The sequence below is a fragment of the Nelumbo nucifera genome, chromosome 1 (assembly GCF_055504915.1).
Source record: "Nelumbo nucifera cultivar China Antique chromosome 1, China Antique-T2T, whole genome shotgun sequence".
Lineage (NCBI taxonomy): Eukaryota > Viridiplantae > Streptophyta > Magnoliopsida > Proteales > Nelumbonaceae > Nelumbo > Nelumbo nucifera.
Window position 1 is genome coordinate 48,273,795 of NC_142649.1, and position 9,445 is coordinate 48,283,239.

A 9,445-nucleotide genomic window follows, 5' to 3' on the forward strand; every position below is an offset into this window, starting at 1 on the left:
GGACTCAATTTGGACCTGATTTTTGGGGATGAGCTACCAATTTGGGAGCTGTGATTTGTGGTATCTATATCAGGTACAACTCCAATTCAATCTGGACACCAAATTTGATCATCTAACCCTAGATCAATTTTAGGAGAAAATTTCTTTTCCCTGAGAAGTTTGAATTCTCCTTTCTTGGGTTGATAAAAGATTTAAAATTTACAAATGTAAACCTATCAAGGTTTGACTTTTTAGGCTCAAATCAGTCTTTTCAATAGTTGTATCAGAGCATATGGTTCTGATGTAGGAGTAGAATTGATCCAATTAATTTGATTCTTGGATGTAATCAGCTACAACTAGTATAGGTGATTTGAGTAGTTTTCTATTTGTTTTAAGAATCCGATTATTATTGGTCTGAATAATTTTTCTATGTTGGATTAAATGGCTGAATGGCAGGGCTGTTCGTTCAAGATGAAAGCTAGGGCGGTTCGTGGGTAAGGTCCCTTCGGTTTCACATGTTTTTGCCAATTGAACCGACCATCTCGGGTTGACTTATAAGCCATCTGAAACCAACTGAAGTTAATAAAAAACATGAGCAAAAGCTAAATATGCCTAGGGTCAGTTTAATCAGTTAGAAACTGAACCAACATTCTCCTCTTTAAACCCAAGTTAGAAAGCATTTTTTTCAATTTTCAAATGTAGAAAAACATCATTGTCTTATTTTATTAGCTTTTTACTTGTAACCTCACTATTTTATTATGAATATAAATGAATGACAAGTTGGTGTAAGCCTTATTACCCATTTATATTGTCAGGTACTTTTACTAGGTTTCTCTACAAATTTTTACGGGAGATATGAAAGCATTGAGGAGAAAGATGGGCTAACGGCTAACAGAAGTATATATGTATATGATAGCCAGGTCAGTTTGGTTTTGGTCGGTTTATACACAATCAAACTGAAACTGACCCAACTTCCTAGGTTTTCATAATTGAGGAACTGGAAGTGATGAGGGGTAAATTGGCCTGACCCATTAACATTCTAACACGTGGAGCAACCTGTAGATTAGGCGACATCTCAGCATTTCCAAACACCTCAGTAGGCCAGGTCACCTTGATCACCTCGGGTCCCTCAACCAAGACCGAGGTCGGAACAACTCCCCAAGACCCTGATCTATCAAGGTGCCACGTATCATCCTTCTAGAAGGGAGCCAACTGTCTCCGATCTCTTTGGGATCACGTTGGTCGTTAGCTGGCCTTATTTATATCCTGCCTGATTTTGACGGAAATGGCTGGATAAGCCTTATCCATTCGCACAGGTCTCGCCTTCAAGTATAGAAAAGACTTTGAATCTGGCAGGCCAGCAACCTTGAAGGTGTTTCGTGAGGCCTACGGAAGCTCACTATGAATGTCAGGAAAATATCCCCAGCTATTCACTTCTTGGCTGAATATATGGAGTCACCACCCATCAGGATATATAACTAGGAGTGGTGGGCCTCCTGGGATTGGATTTCGTGAAATATTTAGAAATTAATAGCAACTCCACACCACAGCAAGGACAAGGCTATTCTGGGTAAGTTGAGAAAGAGAGAGGGAAGGGGTTAGGCACCCCTCTCTCTTGTCAGTGTGAATGCGTTTCCCTTCTCTAGTTTTTATTTAAAAAACAACATATTGGATAGAGAACCTGCCGTCACTAGCTTTAAAATGTAAAGTGACTGAAATAATCTCTTTCCTCCTATAGACCAGACCCCTTCTGGATGCAGGGACCTAAGCAAAAGGGTGAGAAAATCTATCCTCATCCCTTTTCTATTAGGAACCCCACCTTCGGAATTGGTTGAATGGACGGAGGAGATGGAGTAGGTGAAATCATCACCTCCACAAAACAGAGAGGAGGGCAGGTGCTTCCAAAGAAACTGAACACCTAGGGAAATCAAGCTATGAATCCAACACAAAAGTGAGGTAAGAAATTTTACCTCTATGTACCTTTGGTTGATGGAATGACATTGCTGTAGCAATAATAGATAGAACGGAAGTTTCATGTTGGACCGAGTGGCCTATGTTCCTCGATATATATCATCCTCTCGACGTGTAGGACTATCCATAGGCCAACGGGAATAATCACATGATCAATGGAGTATTTGCTCTATATGGACCAACATGCACACACAATCTACACCTCTTTTCAATTATTATTATTATTATTATTTATTATTTTCTTATAAAATAAAATTTGTTTTTATTTATCTCTTTTAAACTTGGTCCGCTAGAGTAGTTGTTGGTTGAGAAAATGTCTCAACAACCAAGGACAAGTGTCTCATCTCAGTGGAGGCTAATCCCAACTGTTTAGAGAGATTTGTGGGTAGTTCCTATCCATTGGAACAAATCTAACAGTCATAAAAAGGGTCTATAAATAGAACCCAAAAATATTGAGGAGTGCACTTGAACTACTGAGAACATTTCTCCCTCTTAGCATAACTCTCTCTCTTAATCTCTCTTGATTATTAGAAATTCTAGTTGTGGTAGAAAAGAGCCTCCACTTTGGGCTATTGAAGAAGTTTTGGCCCCGTGTCCAAACATGGCAAGAGTTCCTGGATCTTCACATTGTTTCATCACAACCTTCAATGGTATCAGAGCAAACTTCCAAGCTCATTTGGCATGGTGGAGAGGATACATAGAGCAACTGGATCTATAGAAAAGAATTTTCTATCATTTTCTTTCCAAACCAGGTGTGATCGTTCCACTCCCAATTTTTATTCTTTATTTTTACTTTGTGATTGGGTTGTTGCTCATGTACTTTGGCCAAACCATTCTCATTAGAATACTATTTCCATGATTTGAATCTGGAAATTTTTTGGGTGCATGATTGCTTAAATATTAAATATCCTTTTAATTTTAATAGGCCAAAGCATTATAATAGCACCGAAGTTTCATACTTTGATGAGTTGTATGCATTGCATACCTTTAAATTTGTATTTTTCTTTAGTTACAAAAACTATTCATTTGAAGCAATCATAATCTTTCAATGATTATGATTTGGTTTTTGATAAGATACTAAATAGGTATTTATGAGATTAATTTTAGAGGTTATTGTGTTTAATTTATATTTTAGTAAAATTACTTTCAAAGATAAAGTAGTGTGTGATCTTTTATTCATTTAAATTTGGATTGTTCTTGAGTAATCTCTAAAATGGTTACGTTCAAAAGAACGATTTGGATTATTGGGCCTCTAACTACTTGTCGTCGCTTAATCTCCTATGGTGTCTTCTACAGAAAAGCCTTAAAGGTTTTCTTTTTCTTTTTGATTTTCCAAAGTAATATAGCTAATTATATTTAGATTATTCAATAAATTTGTAATTGAAAAAAAATGAGAAAATATTTGAGTTGGCCAAAACTTTGTGAGAATTTATTTCTTCTTCCACTATGTTGTTATCTATTGGACTCACAAAATTATAACTTTCTTTCAGCTACAAAAATTTGTTACATATTAATCCTATTTTTTTAGTGATTGAGAATAGGATTTTGGTAAGTCATTAAATAGTTGTTTATTAGAATGAATTAGTGGTTGTTTTAATTTCGTTCTATTTTAGGGAAACCACTATCTCAAATAAAGTGGCATGTGATTGAAAGGGACGGGAGATCCATCATATGGATGGCCGAACCATGTAGGGTGGTTGGGCGAAATTTCAAAACTTTCTTTCTCCTATCCAGAAATCCTATTCCCTAATTTAGAAAACTACATTTTCAAGGTTTATTCTTGAAACAAACCAGATCAAATCTGAAAACCAGAAGGAAGCAAGTAGGGATGTACCTAATACGGAACTCCCAACGTAGGTGTTCACACCCAAAAAGGTGACCAAAACCCACCTCCACTAAAGATGACATAGCGTATGATGAGGCAAGATCAACAAAGTGGTTCTTCAGCAAGAATCACACAAGGGGCTGGTGAGTACGACTTTAGATTGTTTCTTCTAGCAAGAAACAATATCAAGAATTATTCTTGATCAGGTCCAAGAGTGGAGATCGAACTGGGTAGGGGCGGCAAGAACTGGGGAAAAATTCTGTAGATTGTTGAGTGAATAAACTAGTAAATTCTCCCCATATTTATAGCCTTCTTTGGATCAGCTTCCTAATCCAATTAGGAAAGAGTTTATTGATCCAAATCCGATATTTGGATCTGGACTCTTAAATGGATATGACTTATCTTATCCTTTACCTAATCCTGAGTAGATTATAAATCAGAATTCACCCCCATTTTAATTAACTCACTTAAGCCTAGTTCAAAATAGGCTTTATGCACATTTATTCACATAGCTCAGTTTCCCTTTAAATGCTAGCTAGCTTGGCTCTCTTTGTATGGCGTGGTACCCTAGCATTGATCTACACATCAGCGACATGGGTTCATCCCAGCCTCTGTTACAAGGCCTGGCCGAATTCACTACAGAACACAATGAACCCCTGAGTCCATCAGTATGGGCTCTTAATGGGCCCAACATTTACACTAAATGATCCTTGGATCCAGCCACCTTAAGAAGGCCTAAATATTGTGGGCAGATGCAAGATTAGCCCATCAGGTATTACCCACAGTGGTCTTATAATTAACCTCTCAATCCATAATGATCAAACATTGCCCGACAAGAGAGGACCTCTCCCTTGGCTACAAGGTACAATGATGCACTCTCTACTCACATGGATCCCGAGAATTAAAACCTTTTGCAAACATTTTATGAAACTATAATTTATAAGTATATTTAAATATAAATATATTTTGCAAAAAAAAATTCAACAAGTTTGAAATCAACTACCAACAGCTTAGGTTTCCATTAGAGAGAGTGCATTCCCTGATCATTCACTTTGTCCAACAAAGGGGCTGATCCTATCACTATAATCACCCACTTAGGTGAATTCTCACGCCGTCCCAACATACCCAGGTTTTGACCCCTCTAAGGATCTCACTGATTGGCATATCAAAGATAGTCCAATCCGACACGAAGTGCAATACCATAATCGAGACTAGGGGCTAGGTGTAACATTCCAATTTTACCCATTTATCTCCAAGGTCCGGGGCAATATTGGAATTTGGTCCAGTTTAGGGATTCAAGAAAGCACACACTACATGTACCTCAGGTCTCACCCTGGCAGCTGAGACAAGCCACCCTAACCCACTTGGTGGCACATCAGTGTCAGCCTTGGTAGGATAAATCTCCCCAGATCTATCCAACGGCTATGAAGATTCTAAACTAACACGAGTCTCATAAGTGTCCTATTTAAGGGTATTACACAGAAGCATACCAATATATCATGAATCAATTATGTACTTTATTCATTTACAATAAATGACAAAAGGTACATCAATCTAATTGGAGCTAAGGGCATACACTATCTAAAAGTGATTATCTTTCCTTCTAAATTTTTTGTCTATTCTGAATAAACTTTAAGGCTATTAAATTTCCTTCTAAATTATTTGATTGAATAGGCTATTAATCAGTAATTACTTGCTATTTAAATATTCTATTTAGTATCCTATTTTATCTCCTACACAAAAGGCAAGACTTTTTGTCTCCGTTTGACTTTCTAAAACTTTGATTACTTAGGGATTGAGAGTGTTTAGTTTTTTCATTTATTTTATCCTTCCTAATTATTCTCCTAAAAGTAAATTGTCCTTTGTTACTCATTTGATTCACAATTGGAAAATAAAATTTCTTCTAGATCACAAAAAAAAAATGTTGCATATGAACCCTACCTTTTAGTTGTTAGATTGTTGATAGGCCACAAATAACCATTTATAAAAGTGATGATTTAGTGAATTATTTAAATCTCTTTGATGAGACTAAAAAGAACCCTATTTTTACCCCATAATATTCATTCTTTTACATTAATTTGACACTTAAATGGACTCATTACTCTTGTATTTTGATTCAAGGCAAGCAGGAAGGTAATTAGAAGAAAACAGGGCAAATCGGGTGATTTTGCATAGTTTCGGCGACAGTCAGTAATCTGGGCATAATTCTCAATTATGGACTCCGAATTGGACAATTCAGTAAGCATTAGAAAGATGAAAGGAAGGCCCACAACTTTCATGTTTTGGGTTTTGGCAGATTCAGTCCGCATCGAGTACGAAACCGGGTCCGAAGTCGGAGCAAGTTCGTAGCCAGGCCCATTTCACAGCTAAAGCCCAACTCGCAAAAGAACGTAGAAGCAGCCCAAGTCAGCAGAGAAGCCCAACTCGGATGCAAGAGTCTAGAGTCCTAATTCGAATGTAACCTCCAAGGAGGGAGAGAGTCTTGTTAGATCTAAATTTTGAATGTAATCCTATAAGGATAAGAAGGTTCGGGATTAGATAAGAGATAGGATAGCATTAGTTCAAAGAAAATCAGGACTCCCTAAAGATAAGGTGATCTCCTAGAAGGAATTGGAAAACATCCCTCTCCTTTGGCTATATAAAGAGGGGGGTGGACCAGCTCTAGCATTACTCACTCCAAGATCCAAGAGATCACCAAGAAAATCAAGAAACTCAAGAAAGCAGTTCGGTCATGGAAAAGCAGAGCATGGAGATTGTGCAGATCATGAGCAGCTAAGCTTCTTTTTCTGGTTCAAGGGGGGAGGTTCGATTGTGTCATTGTGAGGTTCTGTAGTTAATTTATTTTCTTGCTTTCTAATTCAAGTATTCATTGATTCTTGTGCATATTTTTATTGGATGTTAGTGTTAATTAGTTTGACAAATTAAATTAATGTTGATTTTCCTACTGCTATCTATGATTTCGGTGATCCGTAATTATCACGAATAGTGGAACAAGTAGCAATTAGGTTAATATGTTTTTGGGTCAATTGTTCGTGACAGCCTTTGACCAATGTTTTGACATGGTTTAACCTAAAAGGAATCGATGGAACAAGATTCAATAATTGCAGCTATCTCAATTATTGTTGTTTTGGTTTAACTGTTTTCACAAATCTTAATGCTATCACTAGTTAATATGGAACGCTACCGTACCTAGTTGAGTAGTGATAAGTATTGATCGAATGCTGGGTTTGATCAGCTGAATTAGGAAAACATAAGGTTTATTATGGCTATCCTATCTAGGGTTAAATGCTTGAATTGCAAGATTACCAGGGATACCTATGATCGATGGCCAATTGGCTAAACCGAGCCCCTGAACCAGAATTTGGTAAGACTGATTTCTCTTGTTTGTTTAAGTTGCTATTTATTTCCTTTTCTTTTAATTTCAGTATTTAATTCTCCCACTCAATTACATTATCCATTCGGCTAAGAGATTATTGATTTGCTCCCTATGGGATTTGACCTAGTACCACTTTTTATTGCAAATATTTTATTGTGGGACTAGTATTAATTTTGAAGGCTTCAACAAAACCGTCAAAATTTTGGTGCCATTGCCGGGGAGCAACTTTAATTTCTTATTTATTACCTTCCTCTTGTTAACTTCTTTTGTTTTATGACTCGTGCTTCTCAATGAGGTGAACTCGAGTACAACCCCGAAATTGAGAATACTACCCGTCGTTTAAGGAAGGAGGCGAAACAAAGGAAGGATCGTTCAACTAAAAGGGTGAATTCAGATTTTGAACTACCAGCTTGTGATCTACCCATTTTCGAAAGAGAAAGAATGGCTGACAGAGAGAGGACATTGAGGGAGTTGGCTGCACCGATTATGAACCAACAGCCCTTATGCATAACATATCCCACTCTTGAGGTAGCTTTTGAATTGAAATCTGGTTTGATACAATTATTGCCTCTATTTCATGGTTTTCCAGGTGAGGACCCTCATAAACATCTAAAGGAATTCCATGTCGTCTGTTCAAGCATGAAACCCTACGGTATGACCGAGGACCTGGTAAAACTCATAGGCATTCCATTTACTTTATGTGATAAAGCGAAGGATTGGTTGTATATTCTTCCTCCTGGTTCAATACACACATGGGATGAGATGAATAGGATATTTTTAGATAAATATTTTCCTGCATCCCGGGCTGCAAATATAAGAAAAGAAATATGTGGAGTTTGGCAGGTGGTGAGACGCTATATGAATATTGGGAAAGGTTTAAACAACTTGTTGCTAGCTGTCCACACCACCAAATACCCGAACAACTTTTGATCCAATACTTCTATGAAGGGCTTCAGCCCATGGATAGAAGTATGGTAGATGCAGCCAATGGAGGGGCCTTAGTGAACAAGACACCCAAAGCAGCCAGGGAATTAATTTCCAACATGGCCGAAAATTCACAGCAGTTCAGTGCAAGGACAAATGGTACCATTAGACGGATTGATGAGGTAAGCCATGTAAATTTAGAAAATCAGATTTCTGACTTAACTGCCTTGGTTAGGCAACTCGCTGTAGGACAATTACAAACTGCCAAGGTGTGTGGTATCTGTTTGATCCCTGGTCATCCTACGGACATGTGTCCATCATTACAGGATGGATCGATGCAGCAAGTGAATGCCGTAGGAGGATTCTCGGGCCAGCCCCAATGAAAGTATGATCCCTACTCCAATTATTACAATCCGGGGTAGAGAGATCATCCAAATCTAATCTACGGGAACCAAGGAGGACAGCAGAAATATCAGCCCCAATTTTTCAATCGACAGCCCCAATATTCAGTACCTATCACAGTGCAAAGTCAACCCCCAAGTTTAGGTATGTCACTGGAGGAAATCGTTAAGGCTCTTGCTACTAACACTCAGCAATTTCAGCAGGAAACAAGAGCCATCATTCAGAATTTGGGGAACCAAATCAGCCAACTTTCCACTTCCATTAGCAAGTTGGAGGCGCAGAGCTCCGAGAAACTACCATCACAAACGGTAGTCAACCCCAAGGAGAATGTAAGTGCAGTGTTGCTGAGAAGCGGGAAGGAATTGCAGCCAAAACCTACCTCACCAAGGAAGGAGTTGGAGAGAACGTTCTCTCCAACTCAAACGAGAAATGGTAGTCAACTCAAACGAGAACCCCATTAAGGTAGGAGTTGGAGAGAACGTTTCAGCCGTGATCAAAAGGACCTTACCAGAAAAACATGCTGATCCAGGTATGTTCACCCTACCCTGTGTGATTGGCAATAAGCGAATCAAGCATGCCATGCTAGACTTAGGTGCATCTATCAATGTCATTCCATACTTACTATGCTTTGAGATTAGGTCCTTTAAAGGAAACTAAAATTGTTATCCAATTAGCTGATCGTTCTAATGTCTACCTAGAAGGGATTGTTGAGAATGTATTGGTGCAGGTTAACGATTTAATTTTTCCAGCTGATTTTTACATTCTGAAGATGGAGGAGGAAACAATCACAAGTTCAGCCCCACTTCTATTAGGCAGGCCATTCATGAAAACGGCCAAGACCAAAATAGATGTGGATGAGGGTACCCTCTCCGTCGAGTTTGATGGGGAGACTGTTAAATTTAATATTTTTGAAGCTATGGAATACTCAAATGAAAACCATTTGATCTATTCGGTTGACACTATTGATC

At 38.1% G+C, this 9,445-nt stretch overlaps 1 long non-coding RNA gene across 1 annotated transcript; it reads left to right on the forward strand.

The window, feature by feature from the left end:
- Positions 1 to 2,359: 2,359 nt before the first annotated feature.
- LOC148803221 (uncharacterized) lies at positions 2,360 to 6,658 on the forward strand. The gene is made up of 2 exons (XR_016085828.1): positions 2,360 to 2,702; positions 5,897 to 6,658. It is a non-coding gene; the product is annotated as an uncharacterized LOC148803221 (long non-coding RNA).
- The last annotated feature ends 2,787 nt before the right edge of the window (positions 6,659 to 9,445 follow it).